General features: G+C 40.7%; 1 protein-coding gene across 4 annotated transcripts in view; it reads left to right on the top strand.

The window, feature by feature from the left end:
* The first annotated feature begins 3,695 nt into the window (after window positions 1-3,695).
* ZNF217 (zinc finger protein 217) overlaps window positions 3,696-19,036 on the top strand; it is a 34,000-nt gene continuing 18,659 nt past the window's right edge. The window contains exon 1 of one of the 4 annotated variants that reach the window (XM_081011069.1): window positions 3,696-4,177. The gene's annotated coding sequence lies outside the window, so the exon portion shown is untranslated. Of the gene's footprint in view, window positions 4,178-4,795; window positions 5,420-6,867; window positions 6,982-7,099; window positions 7,261-19,036 lie in introns of those variants that run through there. The other 3 variants (XM_081011067.1, XM_081011066.1, XM_081011070.1) reach the window with 3 other exon arrangements.

The raw sequence follows: 19,036 nt of genomic DNA on the forward strand, positions 1-19,036 counted from the left end.
AAAATGGTTCCCTTTTTTACTGAGTCACACAGGCTCCTTTTGTTCCTGAGGGTACATGGTTGTGCCTCAATCATAGCCCCTGCCTGTGCCCTGTGCAGCTTCTCATACTGCATAGTTTAATGCTGTTGTTAGTCCAAGGCAGTCCTCCCAAATTCAGGGGAGTACTCTTATCTGTCTACATAATTGCAGTTCCCAGCATTCTCTCTTTCTCTCATTCTTTATCACCCAAGATACTGTCACACTCCAAAGTTGCCAGATTACTGATATTAGATATTTATCCCAAAGCCTACAGATTCTTGTTTTCTGATAGCTAGAACCTCATACACACTCACTCACCAACTTTAGTTTCCTTCTATACCCCTCCTCTTTGTGGCCACAAGCTGCTCCCTGCACCTAAATAGTTTAAAGATTCTCCTCCTCCTATGCTCTTTTATATCTCTCTGTGGGTGGGGGTGGGGACTTTAACTTCTCATTCATCACTTCCCTAGCAGTACTGCTAGATCTACTGCAAATCCCTTGCTGATCTACTGCAAAGCTCCCAGAACTCTAGCAGTAGATTTTGATCTACATTCTGCTCTCCGCTGTAGGGCTTTCTCAGTGGTGACCCACAGGAGGTCCACTTCTATTTTTCTTTTGCTGTTTTTCAAACAGAGGCAAATGTATATATAATTTAAAATCCATTGGATACTTGGGGAGCATAGTGTGTTAAGGGTTTGCTGTTTGCTGTTGTCTTACATACACCAAATTCTGGTTTTTTTGTATTCTTTTTAGGTTTTTTATGCTAATTTTAAATTCATCTTTTGTGAACTTTTTCCTCCACTAAAGAGAGGAATGTAAATATTGTGGGTGGTTAGAGGAGAAAGAACACAGGATCAGAACTCTCCTTTGTCCCTGCTTGGGGCAATGTCAGTAGCAAACTGGGAAAAAATAACAAGTCTCCAGCACATTCTCCCATGCAATGATCTTGCCTGAGTCTTCCTGTACACAAAAGGAAATTCCTTCTGTGCTGCTTTTTTCACTAAGAAGCCCTGAATAATTGTGCTAAGAGACCATCTGCCTGCAGCTATTCCTCAACAAGAAGTTTGCATTGCGGCTAGTCCTTATGAGAACTGAAATTCTGATAATGGGTGTCTGAGATTGCTTTCTTCCTCCTCCCTCCTCCCTCCACATCCCTTTTTCCGTTTTTGTTGTGTCATCTGAAATGCAAAGCTGAGAACAGGGACTGTCTTGCAATAGACTCTAGGTGCCCTTTTGGCTGAAGAGCAGGGCATCAATCAATCAAACAGTCTTATATATGAACAGGAATTGTTATGTATCTGGTAACACTGTTAAGAAACAACCTGGACCAGGGATAAGCAGGTGACAGGGTGGAGCTCTGCTCAGAGAGTTGGCTCAGATCTGAGAAATTCCCACTGAATTCTGTTACATCACAGTACATTAGCAAAACCTCACGATGACTCGGAGTGTGCACATTATCCATTAGAAATTAATGGATGACATTCATTTCTAGGGGGGGAAGTCTATCGTGAGGTGCTTGGAGACGACATTCCAGTGCAGACAAAACATGCACACTCAGCCAGTGCCAGTGACCTGGTTGCACAGAGAAGGTCGCCAAAGAGGATAATGTGCTTTAATATGCAGGGTACATAGGCTGTGTACACATTACTGGCTTAAAACATAGCCAGGTCATTCTTTAGTTCTAATTTGGATTCAAGTTGGTCTGGAGGGGAAATGCCAAAGGGATGCCACTAATTTTTCAACCCGGAATCACATATCCTGAAGCGTCTGTAACCTGAGGTACCACTATACAGTTCAGCTGCCAGTCTGGCAGGCTTCTCTATGTGGAACTGGGAGCAAAGTGCCTTATTTGCTTATTTTTTATTAAAACATTTCTATACCACAAATATTTCTATACCTACCACAACAGTCCTGAGGCATCATAGCATCTATATCATCATCACCCTAGAACTGTAGAGTTGGAAGGGATACCAAGGATCAGCTAGTCCAACCCCCTGCAATGCAGGAGTCACAACTAAAGAATCCCTGACAGATGACCATCTGTCCTCTGCTTAAAAACCTCCAATGAAGGGGAGTACACAACCTCCCAAGTAAGTTCATGCCATTATCAAACAGCTCTTGCTAGAATACAGCTGGAAAGCACAGATGTATTTTTGGTGCATCAAAACAGCTTCTATCTGCCTATCTGAGCTCTGGCCTTGTAGCTTCTAATGCCAGAAGTGAGCCTGGCTGGGAAAAATGTATGGGGATGGGTTGCTGGAAAAACGGGAAGGGTACAGCACAAATACCAGCTTATCCTTTTAAAGTGCAGCCTCACCTTACTGAGTGGGTAGACGTGTGTTCAAAGATCTAAAGCTAGGCAGTCATCAGGAAAATATCTGTCTTTGCTCTTTTTGTTTCATCCTTATATTGATATGTGTGGGAAAGTGTTAATGTATTCTAAATAAATGCAGCCTGACTGCCACACTTCCAAGATTCCAATAGGTAAAGACAGTAACAGTGTTGGATACAACATTAATGTAAAACACAATCTTCCAAAACTGCACAGCTGCTGTTTATTGTTGTTCCAGTAGCCTTGGAGGACAGAGCAAAACAACAATACCTATTATTTCAAATTTACAGAATGCTGCAGTTGTTGGGTGCCTGTTAACTGAAACTATGCCAAAGGAAGTCAGATAGAAGAAACAAAGTAAAATTTACAGTAATGTCCTCTTCACTATTTAAAGAAGAAATTTACATACACAGAGAGAAAAAGAGTTTGCTCAAAATGTACTTGCACTGATAAAGAAACAACTCAACTTTTATTAATAACCTTAGTCACTATTCCAAAGCAACCTTGAAAGCTATTGTTTTGATTGATGAGGTACAGCAGCTCAGGCCCAGTGCATGGCCTGCTCTAGAAATGTACTGCTCTATCTGACCAAATTGTCAGAGTAAGGAGTAAATTACAGAACTCCATACTCCTCACCACAGTTGTGACCATTATTTCTCCTACATGTTGCTCAGTCCCTTTATTCTTGTTGGTCCTCCATTGTTTTTAAATTAATTCTTACACCACTTAAAATGCACTGAATAAAAAGGGACACATTTAAAAAAAAAGTACTAGCAGTGCCTTTTTTGATTCACATGCACCAATTTTAAACAGCACCATGCTAGGTTCTCAGCTGCATTGAGAGACATGCACCACCCCATACAGTGATAGCATTTTTTTTGCTGCACTTTGTGTTGCAGTCTAGAGTTCAAATCTCACCCCAGTCATGGTTGCCATCCCTCTGTCTCGGGAGGCAATGGAAGAGTGTGCCATCCGGGGTAAAGTCAAACTGCTGGCGAATTACAGCGTTGTAGAAGCTGTAGAGACCAACATGGGAGAGACATGTTATATTGCAGCTGGGGCAAATGAAGTGATGCTATTAGACAAATCTCTATCACTCAACCTGAGGACCTCATCTGCCATTTGGAAATAATAATACTAGCCTGCCTTACCGAGATAATGCAAGGCATTTCAAATGCTTAAATAGAGTTTTATAACTATTAAATAATATATCAGAGAGCCAGAGGGTTGCAGGTAATGCTGGGGAGATCCCCCCCCATGACCTGGATAAGTGCCCAATAAAACACTAGTTTTTGGCCTCACAGATGAATAGGGAATATTCCCCCCCCCCCCCGCCCGCAATATCTGGGAGGCAACAGTTCCCCACAGCAGGCCTAACTTATGTCACAAGGGTGTGAGCCTGTGAGGGTGCGGCCCCATGCACAACTCAATGTGCCAGATTCAGGGGTGGGTGGGTGACTGCACATAGTGGGGAGTGCGACAACACTGACCAGTAAATCAATATTGTATAAAACAAATGTATCTGCCTCCCAAAGCTAAACCGAAAGCATCTTTTCTTGGCCTCATAACTTCCTCACTTCCCTTGTTCTTCATTCCACGTCTGAAATCTTTGGCCCGCCCCCCAAAACAAACCCACACATTTTCTCTCCAAAACCCTCCTCAAATTTATGGAGGGGGGGGGGAGGAAGATAAATCGCATTTTTCTTTGTTTCGGGGTTCGTAATAACGCTTTTTTCTTTATCGCCACGACTAGTCTTGCCTGAGAGACTCGCCGCATCCCCACAGCAGAAGCGAAGCGACCTGCAGCCTGCGGAAGCCGACGCCACGGTAAATTTTGCTAAATCTTTTAAGGTGCCCCCCGCCACCCACCCAAGGCCCCCTCGTTGTCTTTTGCTGTAACAGACTAAGGAGGGGGGTCTCTCTCTCTGGAAACTTTATTAAAATGCCCCCCTCTCCGCCCTAGATGAAAGAGCCCCATCGCCAACAACCCCTTCTTCTCCTTCCCGCCCTCAGGCCCAACCGCCTTCCTTGGCGCGCGCGCGTGTGCCTTGATCTCCTCAGGCCGCGGCGGCCTTATCTCTCGTTTCCCTCCTCCGAGCTGATGGGGCTGAGGCGCCACGAGGGCAAGGGAAGAGCGGAGGAGGCCCCGAGGCGAGGGCTGCGGGGAGGCCGAAGCGCCCTGCCCTCTGCGGGGCAGACGACGAGGCTGGGCCTAGCCGAGTGGGCCGCCATGGCGACAAGCCAGCTCCTCAGCTTGGGCGAGTCACTGTGGAGGGAACCTGCAAGGCCACTGAAATAGCCCCTTTCCCTGTGGGATTTTGCTATGGGGGGGGGGAATGGGATTATGGCTCGAGGGTCATTTTTCCTCTCGAAGGTGACTAGCCTCCCCACCTTTCTCCAGAGGATGTGCCCATGGGCAAACCACTAAACGTTAGGCTGCGCTTTTGTAACCACTGCCCCGGGAGTAAATGCCATTGAACTCAATGGGGTTTGTATCTGAGTAGTCGGGGATAGGACTGCGCTTTAAGGATTCCCGCTTCCATCCAGAGGGATTAAAATAACAGAATTACTGCCTTCAGAGCTGGCACTTTGCGTTGGGGAATTGTTATCATCATCATCATTTATTAAATTTGTATTCCCCCCCTTCATCCAAAGATCACAGGGCAGGTCGCAATTTCAAAATACAAAATAACACAAAATGTGTAACGAACCAACACACACACACACACCCCTACCTCCCACAAACACCTTTAAAAGACTTTAGAATATTTCTTTCAGCCAAAGGCCCAGGTTATACAGAAACGTTTTTTGCCTGGTGCCTCAATATATGTTATAATCCCACTATTTTGTTGTTGCTCAAGTGTGTTTGATGAGGAACGAGGCATCTCTGGAAGGAGGTGTTGAGTTATGGGATTAGGGGTTTAGGCCGCAACCTTTGGGCGCATGCACCCACAAATCCCATTGTGTTCTGTAGGTTTGTTTTTTTAAACGTCTTAGTAGTTGTGCCAAGGACTGTTCACTACACAGGGCCTCAGCGGATCTCAGCAAAGCCTTGCGACGTGGCAGTGGGTATGGCGCTTAACAGCATCCTAGATAAGTTTTGAAACGGCTTGGTATTTGATTGTTATGGTAATGATGCATTGATTCTCATTTTAGTTGTTCTTTCGTAAGCATATTTACATGGAAAAGTGGCTTACTAATTTTAATAATAATAATAATAATATTCCTTGCTTCAAGGAATATTATTAGTTTTAGATTTTATGATTTATGTGTTTTCCATTTGGTTGTGTACTTTTTGATGTGTTTTATTTATTGCTTAAGACTTTTGTTATGTTGGTAACTATGTAAATCTTGTCATGTTGTAAGCCACCTTGAGCATTGCTTTAACTATGAAAAGGGGGCATACAAATAAGATGATGATGATGAGGTTTACAATTTTAAATAATTGAGGAGGGCATGTAGACACTTTAAAAAGCATTTTATATGGGAGGGGTCATAATCCTTTCCTGAAATTTTGTAGGGAATAATGGAGAAAACTATGGCAACGGGATGATCATGTGTATGTACTCTTTAATCAGTACAGTGGTACCTCAGGTTACATACGCTTCAGGTTACAGATGCTTCAGATTACAGAGTCCGCTAACCCAGAAATAGTACCTCGGGTTAAGAACTTTGCTTCAGGATGAGAACAGAAATCGTGCTTTGGCGGCGCAGTGGCAGCGGGAGGCCCCATTAGCTAAAGTGGTGCTTCAGATTAAGAACAATTTCAGGTTAAGAACGGACCTCCAGAAAGAATTAAGTTCTTAACCTGAGGTACCACTGTATTTTAGTGTGCGATTGTGTTTTCATGTTCCTCTTTCATTCCTTTTGGAATTAAGGCAGTGTATACATGTTTAATGTAAAGTAAGCAAATGAAATGTCCTTTCATACACATCCTTGCTAAACCCTGGGACATAAAAGGTGGCACATTAATTCATCTCTGCCGTTGAATTGGGGAGGAATCGCCCCCTCCCCAGTAAAAGTGGACAGGTGTGTGCTTGCATACACCTAACTCTTCTCCCACCCATCCCTTTTCAATAATAATAATAATAATAATAAATTTTATTTATATCCCGCCCTCCCCAGCCAAAGCCAGGCTCAGGGCGGCTAACAACAAACAAATAATCAAACAATCAAATAATCCAACATTCTAAAACATTTCATTATAAAAATTAATTAAAATCAAATTAATGGCAACCGTTAAGCAAAGTTCTGTGCAGGTTGCCGGAGGTGGCACCAAGACTGGTGGTTTCCAGCAGTGCCCTCATTGCAGCATCTCTCCTCCTCCAATGACTTTTGTTGGGAAATGCCCTCCCTTAACCTTTCTCCCAAATCCTCCTTTTCCCCAAATGGTATCAGGAAGAGAAAAGCCAAAAGGATCAGGTGTGTGTGTGTGTGTGTGGCTGTAGCTCACGCAACCAGCCTTAAAAAAAAAAAAGCTAACTCCCAATAGCCCTCCTTCCTCCTCCCACAAGAATCCCTCCTCCCTCTCTTCTTTCTCATTCAAACGCAGCAACTCCTGTTGTGTCAGTTTTTATCTTCTTCCTACCACCACCAACAGCCACCACTAGGCAGAGGAAGATCAGCAGCAGGTAAAAGAAACCTCCCTCCCCCCCCTCAAAAAAAGCACCCCATTTTAAAGGTCTCGTCGTTATGCTATATTTCTTCCTCTTTCTTTCCACCCCTCCCACCCACCAAAAGGGAGGAAGATAAATAGATGAGGAAGGGGAAGATTAGCCTCGCTTCCTCTAAACTTCTTGCTGTGTGTGATTTCTGCCTCGTCTCTTCTGGCTTGCAGCCTCTCTCTCTCTCTCCCTTCCTTCTTTCTCTGCCATCCAAGTAGAGGTTTGAAACTTCCATTAGAGACATAGGTATTTGTTTTCAATACTCGATATGTCGATCTTAAGGAGGAGGAGGTGGGGGAAGAGGAAGGATCTTCTTTGTGAGTCAGGGATGTTCCTGGAGGAAAGGTTTGCAATGTGTTTTGCTCATGGTTTGGGGAGGGGGTGCGCGGGTGGAGGGGGGGCTTCAGATTTGCTAATGAAAAGTTTATTGATCCGTTTTTGTCAGTTTCATTTTGAATGCTGCTTCTGCGGAATCTAATCTGCCCCGGGGCGTTGCAGAGTTATTTCTCCCCCACCTCAAATTGTGTGTGTGTGTGTGTACAGTATATATATATGTGTGTGTGTGCGTGTGTGTGTGTACACAATTTTTTTTAAAAAAGGGGGAGTGGAAAAAGAAGAGCTGTGGCTCTTCAACAACAATAGACTTTGCTAGGAGAGGAGGAGAATACAAATTCATTAAAGTGTGTTTGGTGATGTGAACTGACTTCCGTATACTGATACCTTACCTATATATGGGGAGACATTAATTATTGGCTAATCGGCTTCACTTTGGGTGTGTTAGGATTTCTGCAGTTGAAATAAACAAAAACCTATTCGCCAAAAGCAGTCATTCGACACGCAGTCCCGTGTGCCCACCCCTCCCCTCCCCCATTATAATATATGCTGTGTGTGAATCGCCTTGTGAGTATCAGAATCGAAGTGTTAAAAAGAGTTTCTGAAGTGGTGGCCAGCAAAATTTCTGTCTTGGGTTTCTAGCTTGAAGGGCTTTTGGATGTTCGAATAACTTCGGCATTGTGGTTCAGAAAAACAAAACGAAAAGGTTCCTTGTGGTTATTTTTTTGTCCTTCCTAAAATGACCTTGAAAGCTAAAATATACACATCGCTTCTGATGGGTGGAAAGGGTGGGGGGGCTGAGGGGCGAGTAGAAGAAAGAGTCTAGCGAATAGCCAAAAGCAGAAATAGGAACTTAATCATGTAGATGAAGTGAAATCTTTTACAGAAGAATGTGAAAAGGGAAGTTTCTGCATGTGAAGGGAACAGAAGGAAATAACACACTTACAAATATGTCGTGGGGGGGAGAGAAGAGTCATATTATTCTTCACAATGTATTAGGCCTTGAGAAGCTTGCCTGATATGATCAGGAAGGCAGAGAAATAAAACGCCTAACTACACACTGAATAGCAGGCATTGACTTGCTGACCACTTCTGTTGGCAGCTAGGGGCTGGTTTTTGTGTCTGCAAAGGTATCTGAGCACAGTGCTCTTATAACAATGGCTTGCAAATGTTTTCTCTCGCCATGTTTTGTTACACTTCAGGGGGTCTTCTGTAGATTTGGGACTTGAGATGCCTTTTTTTAAAAAAAAAAATGTTATGACTTCATGATTAGTTGTTTTCTGGATCATCATGAAAGGATTGGCTCACATAAGTAGGTTAAACTGCTTTCTTTGGAGGTGGGGGAGGGAAAGTAGGTGGAGTTTGATCCTCTCTTCTCTGCCCCCCCCCCCCGCCCACTAGTTTTATGTGAATTGATGAGTCAGTATTTAAGATGTGCAATAGGCATGCCAGCTTGTGATGGGACATCAGTTACTTCTTTTTATTAAGAACTCCCACTTGAGAGAATACTAAAATGTATATGTTGCATGGTTAATAAATCTGGGGGTGGGGGAAAGAGAGAGAGGAGAATTCCCTTGCTTTTCTTGAAGTGATGCTACTGTTGAGGCTTTATTCAGATAATCATCATGCATAACAAATAGCTGTAGCTGAGAAAATATTTCAGTGGACTATTGATTGATCTGACATACCAAGTTATATTCCCTTCTGCAAAGTTTGAGTCGTTGATTTCAGTTTCATTGTGGTTGTGTGTGCATGCATTGGATTTCTTTTTGTTTTTTGGAGAGAAAGAAGAGTGTTAGCCTGTTTGGAAAAACTTAGCATGTACATATAGCTATTTGATAATAGTGGGTTTTTTAAAATATAAAATAAAAATGTATAAGGTTGATTCAATTATGTCTTCATCGCTTTGGAGCTGCTTGAATGACTTGACATGAGATTAGGTGCAACAAAAGAGAAGGCAGGGGAACAACAGCTGCCTTCCAGTTCTGAGGCACTATTGCTCTTAGCAGGAAGGCATTTTATCTTTTAGTGCTGTGTTGTCAGGTTTAAATGTTAAATATTTATATTCCTGTGAAAGGTTGTTAGACTACACTTGTGTGTTAAAAAAAAAGCACACACAAACCATGCATTTACTAGAGCCTTAAAAAAAAAGATGGCTTATATTTCTGCCTTTACCACAGCTGTTTAAGATCTGATGTTAAAATACCAAATCATCCCAACTTTTAGCTCAGCTTATTTTTTGGCTCTGAAAAGAGCCACCACTAGTTTGTACTTGCTTGGCTGCTGTGTGGTAAGAACTTTTTAAGGTGTGGCTTTAATGGCAGCTGACGATTCTTGCTGAGAAACAAGTCTTATTTTTGGTACATGTCTCTATGGAAATTCTATGTGAGGCAAAATTGCAACATTGAATGTCCCCTTTAAAGGGGGAAAAAAGATTTTATATTGTCCACTGAATAGCTCTTCCTTAAAGGAAATAAAGACCAGTGCTGAAAACTTCCTCCCAAGTTACATATACAGCATACATATTTTAAAGTATGGGTGTCTTTTCTATAAAGTTTCAACATAAATAACTTTTTCATGACCTATAGATGTTGGGGTTTTCTGGTTGATGTTGTTGTTCCAAAACACAGCATATTTTATAATGGTAACCCATTTTAGAGTAGATGGGAAGCCATTTCCTGGATTTGTTTTAATTAAGCAGTGTTATTTATAAATTTGTGGTTCTTTATAAGTGCCATAGTGAAGGGAGGCTATATTTATAGGGGTTTTAAGAGGATTGCTACTGACTCCTTCAACAGAAATTGCATTAGATTCCAGATGGAGAGCTATTGGTTAGCTTGGAATATCTCCTTTGTTTTGGTGGAGACTGGCAAGGCGAGGGGGTGGCGATATGACTGGAAAAAAGGTACTCTGCACTATTCTTTCACATTTGTTTCATTTAGGGCTTCTTTGAAAAACTCTCTGCCTCCCAAACACTTAGCTGCATTACTTAAGAGTGTTGCTATACTTTGCATCAATGAAATTGCACGGTTGAAGATTTTATTTGTCTCCTATATGTACAAGATCAAAGTGAAAAGCACGTCCCTGATCCTAATCGTGTTGCTTGAAAGTAAGTCCTACTGCTATTAGTGTGGTATAATTCCAAGCAGTATGTTCAGCATCAAGGTGCAAATTATTGCATGTTTGCTTGGAAAAATAGTTGAAAATGAAATTACAGATCTCATTTGACTTTCAGTATGGTAGCAGCTGTGTAAAACTGAGACTTTGTAATTAGGCTTTTATAGGCCAGGGAAGTACTGTAGTGATAAATATGGCCTAGTTTTAAAAATATCTAAAAGAAAATTCTCACTACTATGCCAGGTATGGCGAAATGTTATTCATACCACACACACAAAAACACACACTATTGGCGAATGAAGGACTTCTTTCAGCTCTTTACCTATAGTTAAAATGACTAAGCTTTTCCTATCTTTAGGCAAATTTGAAAGAGAAGCTTGACCTTTGAGTTTACTTGCTTCCACAGAGATTCAGATGATTAAATAAGTAAGGCTATTGGACTGTCATTTACTTATTTATCTCATGTCATCCTTTCCAGTTCAACCTACTATTTAAATGTAGAAAATCAGCAAAATTTCTGCCACAGCAGGGCTGCCATTACTAAGCTTACAAGCCCTCCTTTATTCTCATTCTCTTGATTAGAACATCAGGAGTCCAATACAATTGCCCCCCCCCCTTTTGCATAATTACATTTGCTACGCCTTTGGCATAAAAGATATTCATTCATTATGAACACTTTTTGAGCATTTTTAATGACACTCAAATCTGTGTAAGGCTCCAGCAAATAAAAATTAGCAGATGAATAATACAGAAAAGTATAAAAAGGTTGCATCCTATCACTGGAGATTTGTAACCACTTACAGTATTTGAATTGGGGAAAACATGTTTGTATAATGTCTTGTGTAATCAAGTTTTTGGACCTTAGAAATTGGGTGAGTAATCTGTGCAGCTTGTGTGTGTAAATGTGGATTAACAATTGTAAATTTAAGTTTACTAGCCCAAAGTTAGTGAGCTGGTAGCATTTATATTCTTGTTCCCAATCTGGGGCAAACATGTGGTGGTTCTTTAAAAGTATGTTTTGTAGTTTATCAGTAGTTAGCTGAATTCTTGGTTTAACCTTTTTAAAATTGGTTCAAGTTAAATAACGTTTTGCTCTAAGCAAGGAATCCTTGGGTCTGTTCAAGAATTAGAAGAATTCCACAAGTAGGAATTTTCTCCTTTTCTCAACCTCCTGAACTGTTCACATCAACTATATCAGCAGCTTTAATTAGCATCCTTGAATGGCATAGCAAAAGAGGTTAGTAAATAGCATTTTGTGTTGCCTGTTTGTGTATGTTAGAAAAGTAGGGGGGTAGCACATAAATTGGCTCATGAGGGCATTCCACTTTTGGGGAAACAATTTCTGGCACTTTGGATAATATGACAAATTCCTTTTTGCCAGATGAGTCTCTTAGTCAGTTGGGTTGATCAAAAGGACCTCACATTCTCCACTTTAAATATTGAAAATAACAGTCCAAGTTTAGAAAGCATAGATCAGGGTCAGCAACCTTTTTTCAGCCGTGGGCCGGTCCACCGTCCCTCAGACCATGTGGTGGGCCGAACTATATTTTGGAAAAGAAAAAAAAAGAATGAATTCCTATGCCCCACAAATAACCCAGAGATGCATATTAAATAAAAGCACACATTCTACTCATGTAAAAACACCAGGCAGGCCCCACAAATAACCCACAGATGCATTTTAAATAAAAGGGCACATTCTACTCATGTAAAAACACGCTGATTCCCGGACTGTCCGCGGGCCGGATTGAGAAGGCGATTGGGCCGCATCTGGCCCCCAGGCCTTAGGTTGCCTACCCCTGGCACAGATCTTGCATCTGATATATATTTAGGTTGCAATGCTATGCACACTTACATAGGAACAACACTTACATACCTGTGAATTCCATTTAATACAGTGGAGTACACATGCATAGGATTGTGCTGTTAGGAGTCTTCTGGTTTTGCTTCAGACACATTGGCTTGGTGTCCAGTAAACATTAAATGTAGGATTGTCTTCCTAAAAAGAAACAGAGATCTCCAGAGTAGGTAAAGGGACCCCTGACAATTAAGTCCAGTCACGAACAACTTGGGGGTTGTGGCGCTCATCTCGCTTTACAGGCCGAGGGAGACGGCATTTGTCCGCTTCCGCAGACAGTTTTTCCGGGTCATGTGGCCAGCATGACTAAGCTGCTTCTGGTGAAACCAGATCAGTGCACAGAAATGCCGTTTACCTTCCCGCCGGAGTGGTACCTATTTATCTACTTGCACTTTGACGTGCTTTCGAACTGCTAGGTTGGCAGGAGCTGGGACCGGGGGTTTGAACCACCGACCTTTCAGTCGGCAAGCCCAAGCGGCACAGTGGTTTAACCTACAGAGCCACTAAATCTAGGGCAGGGACAATGACTTGTTTCCTCCCCAATACTAGATATCAGAGAAGACAACATTTAGTTCTTTGATACAGTTTTATTATGTAAACATCTACTCTGAAAGCAAATTAGCATGTGATTTTTCTTTACTGGTGAATACATTTTGCTTGTAGGTGTCACAATTAAACTGTAGGAAAGGTACTTGGAATAAAACAAAACTTGTTGCAACATATTTTCACATGATCCTCAAATGCATTTGAATGGAGTAAATAATTTTACCCACTGGGAAATCTTTGGCCTATACTTTCAAGGATTATTGGGCTCCTGAGCTGCACAGATGCCGTGAAGTGATCATATTCTTGCTTGTTTAACTAAATATAATTTTTGTTCTTATTAAGGCCGAGTGATTGTAATTATATAACTTGAAATCATGCTGCTTGATAAGTTGATTATAGCATATGCTGGGTAAGTCAGGGTTGGTGACTATTTTAACAAATGTTGGTTGTTTGGTCAAAAAACACAAATACCAACCATTGCCTTCTTAAAGGTAAAGGGACCCCTGAGCATTAGGTCCAGTCGTGGACGACTCTAGGGTTGTGGCACTCATCTTGCTTTACTGGCCGAGGGAGCAGGTGTACAGCTTCCGGGGCATGTGGCCAGCATGACTAAGATGCTTCTGGTGAACTAGAGCAGCGCACAGAAATGCTGTTTACCTTCCCGCCGGAACGGTACCTATTTATCTACTTGCACTGTGTGCTTTTGAACTGCTAGGTTGGCAGGAGCAGGGACCGAACAACGGGAGCTCACCCCATTGCGGGGATTCAAACTGCCAACCTTCCGATCGGCAAGCTCTAGGCTCTGTGGTTTAAACCACAGCACCAAGCTCAATTATGTCTCGTGCATTGTTAAATTGGTCATAGTGATCTTGACAAAGAAGAAACCAGCTGTATTGCTAAATATTAGTTGTACTGCAATGATGTTTATGTTGTGAATTATAAACACCTGGGAGTTACTTCCATGTACCTTCCTTTTTTTTCTTTTTCTTTTTTCTTTAGTAAAACCTTGGCAATAGGTTTAGTTTTTATTTGAAGAGTTGCAGCTAATCAGAATAGCAATAATCTTTCAGAGCTGTGGTTAATCATAGAAATTGTTCTATATTAGTCCATGATTTCTATAGAACTGGTTAATTTGGGTTATATGTCGGCCATGAACAAGTAAGACTCTGTGCTTGCTAGGGTGAGATAGAAGAAACTTGAGAGTATAAATATTCAGAAGGAAGAGTTCGGTGTGTCTTGATTTTATAGCTACAATATTTCTGTGCTTACTGCATTCTGCAGTCAGCACAAAATGGTAGAAATTCCTAGGTGTCATATAATGTGCGAATGTTTGAAGTGGCACACTCAAAGACACACTCTTATCAGCTAGAGGCCCGCATGATGAATGTTCTGCTGGAGTGTATCTCTTCAGACTCCAGGTGGGGGAATCAAATGGTTGAATCTTTTCTCCATGTATAAAAAGTTTGCTAGCTTTTGTAGCTGTAGGGAGCTATATTCTCTTACATTAAAGTTGCAGGCGAAGTGTTCAAACTACAGGTGAAGTATTCAAACATTTTATTTTCCCACCTGCAGTGTGATGTAGTATAATTTAGCAGCAGATTATTTGGGGGGGCCCTTCTGATCAGTTGACTCTTAATGAAAACTCATTTATTGGCTACAGTCTATCAGGCCCACTGAAGCATTGACTCTGAGACAGTTCACACATTCAGATGAATAAAGTGGAATGAAACTCTGGGAATGAACCAGTTCTTCCTGCAGGTGTTGCATCATGTGTTTATATGCTGCCCATATTAAACAAAATTAAACACATCCCAGTATATGGAAAGCAGCAAGAAGTTGGTGTTTCATTCCTTTTCAGTTCATTCTGAGGAACATTTGAATGTACAATACCGTCCAGAGTTTAAAATGGTACAGTCCGAGTAACTTTGTGCCATGCAATTTATTTTGACTATGTTGTAAACTGGTTTGGCAAAACACAGATAAGGCCAAACAGAAATTCTTACAGCTTTTCTACCTTAAGTGATGTAGGGCTGGTAGCAATATCAAAATCTGGTATTTTATACATGGTAGGCCTTAAATGGTAATGGCAGTAGTAATAGGATTTCTTGCTGCAATATTACACACAGCATCAGAAAGAAATTAGATACTATTTGCCAGTTTGGGGTTTCTTTAAAATCCTTTTCACCGTTGAGAGCCTTAAATACTGGGCTGAATCATCTAAAAGTTGATACCCTGCAATAAATCGATACAAATAATTTTTAGTACTTAATCCAATACTTATGAGACATAGGATAGCTGCACATTATCACCATGGAGGTATTTGATTATACTGTAGAATTATTCTTGGTACGCTAAAGCTTGATCTTAATATTATTAAAATAAAATTGCTTTATAAAGTGAGGTGTTGGAATTAGATTAACCTTTTATAAGCAGATGGGTAGCCGTGTTGGTCTGCCATAGTCGAAGTAAAAAAATTCCTTCCTGTAGCACCTTAAAGACCAACTAACTTACTTAGTTGGTCTTTAAGGTGCTACAGGAAGGAATTTTTTTACTTCGACTATGGCAGACCAACACGGCTACCCATCTGTAACTGGAACCATGGAAGGCACCACATTGAGCCGCATGAAATGGAAGTCCATCAACCTCACCAAGAAACTTGCACAGGTACAGACTGATATCTTCTTTCTTACTAAATGCAAGAACCTGGACATTATACCCAAGGGTCTTAGAATTAAGAACACTTAGTTGGTCTTTAAGGTGCTACAGGAAGGAATTTTTTTACTTTTATAAGCAGTATTTTAAGGAAATTCAGAGAGTCTGAGAACTTTTTTGAGGACATAGAAATGTTTAAGTGCTGCCTGCTCCTATATAAGAACGAGAACCCCTAACATAAGGAAACTAAAGAACACTGGGCATTTACCAGGACCCATGCTAGTAAGTCTTCAAATGGGAGCCAGCCTGCATTCCACCCTGCCTCCACCAACCCTGTAGCATTTACATATAAAGGATTACCAAGTACTAAACATTCCCCGTCACTTCAGTAGATATTGTTTTTCCTAGACTAAGGTACTTTTAAAAAGCACCCCTTTCAAAGCTGAAGTATTTTAATGGTAGGTCTTAATGTTTTCACACATAATGTATCTTATCCAAATGCAGAACTCTTTAGCCTAGGCTTCAATTCTCTCAAATATGCTAATCCATACACCTAACAAAAGGCAGATACAAAAAGACAGAAGGAGTGTTTCAGCTGTTTTGTTTCTGCTCTGGGTCAGGCTGACAGAACTAATTGGTCCCTACTCTGTATGTGCTGGAACTTCCAGTACTAATTAGAATGTGTTTAGTGTCTTGTTGGACACAGGTATCTCCATCCCAAAGATACTCCAGTGTGATAGTGTTCTTCTGTCTCAAACTTCAGATGGGAACATACAAAGGGATTAATAAAGGATATGGGGGATAAGATAATTTTTTTAGAGATGTCTGGCAATTATTAGGCACATTACATGCCATGAATATTTTTCCATTGTTAACTGGAAGCTACTGCATGTTTGCTGGTTTTAGTGAGATGTGTTGGTGATTCTTTGGATTGCAACCTCTTTCTTTCAATTGGGCTAGTCCTAGTGGGATTTTGGTTCCCTCTCTCTCAAATAACAGGCCCTTGAGATATATCTCAAATTAATTTCTGTAATTTTGCATCAGCATTAAAAGTAGTTTGCCAAGCGGCCCAGAGGCTGCCCTTCTAGAAACATCAATCCCCAAACCCCTTAGGCATGTGAAGCAGACTGAGTGACTTCTTCGAATCCTGACCACTACACTAAAAAGCATGAATGTGCCAGACTAAGACAGCTGTGATACTGTGTAGATTGAATTGGCTCAAGTGGTGGTAATACTTGTAGAAATAATTCATTTAAAATGTTTGCATTTAGCCAAATGGTGTGTGTAGTAGAGGGAGCAACAGCAGTGCTCCTTTCTGTGGCTACTGGGAGGGTTGACTGCCTGGGGAGAGATTCTCAAAATCCTACTTTATGACACCTTCCCATGGACCATATGATTGTGCCCTCAATATGTTACAGCAAAAAAAAAAAAAAAAAAAAAAAGGCCCTTTCCAGTTCTGATACCCTTATGGAACTTGTGTATGGAGATGTACATTGGCAACCTATTAACATGTAAAATGTTCTTGTGGCATAACCTGAAAATGTCCTCAAGTACCAGCATTTACTCTTTTATGGACATGCTTAGTAAAGAAAATGAATGTAGCTTTTTCTAATGAAGGCAGTCAACAATTGATACAAAATATGTGACTCTCAACTGGCTATAGCTGCTCATGGCTGTAAAATCTGTGCCTGTAGTGATACATGACTATTCTAGCTTACTTGTAAGATCAGTGCATTTTAAAATAATGTTGATGCTAAAACTATGCAGCTGTTGGAAACATTTACATGGGAGTTAGGGTCAAATGCCCAAACTTCTAGATTATTTTATTTTGATCTCTTCTGCAGCTGAAACAATATGTAGGAAGTTCTTTTTCTCACAAAATAGTTATGCTTTGTGTCCTACTGATTTTAATCTTTTGAATCAAGTATACTTTGTTTCCTATGCATACACAGGAGTTAAATAGTTCCAAAATTGGGCAGCATATATTCCATAAATAAAGCGTAGGCTGTAATACACAAAGTCCAATTTAAATGTTTCTCCCTTTTATGTGTGTGTATTTAAAGATACCTTCTCTGAATCATGGATCCTACCTACAATCTAGGTATGTTATTATATAAAATACTAGGTTGATAAAATGGAAGGAAAACTTTCAGTTGGTTTATAAACTTCTACTTCAAGTGGTTTTTCAAATGTTCTCTGATACCATTACCCAGAAATAGATCTTACAAAATTATATGATGATATGAAGATTCTTAGTTTCTCTTCTATAAGAAGAAACTCAATCTGATTACTAATCAGGTCTTTAAAAATTGTAGCATCTCAAATTTAAACAGGAATTTGAATAGATGATCGTCTGTGCTCATCCAATGCAGAGTGCAAAATAGATTATCAGTTTGCATTTGTTGTCTCATTTTTGTCTGGGACACCAAGAATTTTGAATGAGCTGTGTGAAGTTGTTGTGCTGTGCCTTGCAATTTGGCTACCTTTTTACAAATGCCTCTTAATTGGTCTTGGAGTTTGTTTAATAAGAGCCTTAATACACAGCAGAGTTGAGTGTTGGACTAATGTGATGAGTTTTCCCAACTGACATTCTTTATCTACACAGTTGAACTTTTAATTAAACATCTGAATTCATACAGATACCTGCTCTGTTCACACATGGCATCTCAGTGAGTCAGCACCTGTACAGAAGCCACCCAGAACTTGGAATGTTGGCTGCTGCCTACTCACTCCAAAGTAGCCTCATCTTTTCTTACTGAGAAGCACAAGGGAGTTGTGTTCCAGCTACGGTATTTTGCTTTCTGAAGCCAGCTGCTTTGCTTGCTGTTCATTCAGGAGCCAACAGGGAAGGAAAATGGTCAGGAGGCAACTTCCTTGTTCCTTTTTAATGAAAAAGTGAAGCCCTACAAGAATGCCATTGTTCTTCCTCCACTGTTGCAGGTAGTATGCAACTAAACATCTGTTGCTAGGAATCACAAGTGGGAGAATTCAGATTCTGCTTGCAGGTTTCCCATTGTCATCTAGTTGGCCTTTATAAGAACAGGATGTTGCACTAAATGGCCTTGGTCTGGAAGGCTGAAACAGAGTGTTTAGCTTAAAGGCTGTCGTGTGAAGAGAGTATAGAGAGGTAAAGCATATTTCCTCATTAAACTGAAGCAACAGTAAAATGTAAAACTGCTGTTAAAGCTTATTATTCTTGCAAGATGCATTGTGGTGTAAAGGTCCCTTAACACTTAAACAGGGAAATTGGAAGTACTGCAATGCCAGGTCAGAATTAAGCTACACTATAGAAATGCAGTCTGGTCTGTAGAACTCTCTCAAACAGAAGTGGTCTGTAATAACATACATTGGTTATGTTTTATGAAGGTACCACAGATTCACTTCTGTTTTCACAAAATACCCTATATTAAAAGCCTTCTAGCAATTGGACAATTATGTTAATAAAAGGTATATCTTCATATACTGTATGTATAATTTTTAACAACCAGAGAATGAGAAAATAGATTTGAATACTGTCAG

The sequence above is a fragment of the Podarcis pityusensis genome, assembly GCF_964106645.2.
Source record: "Podarcis pityusensis genome assembly, chromosome: 6".
Lineage (NCBI taxonomy): Eukaryota > Metazoa > Chordata > Lepidosauria > Squamata > Lacertidae > Podarcis > Podarcis pityusensis.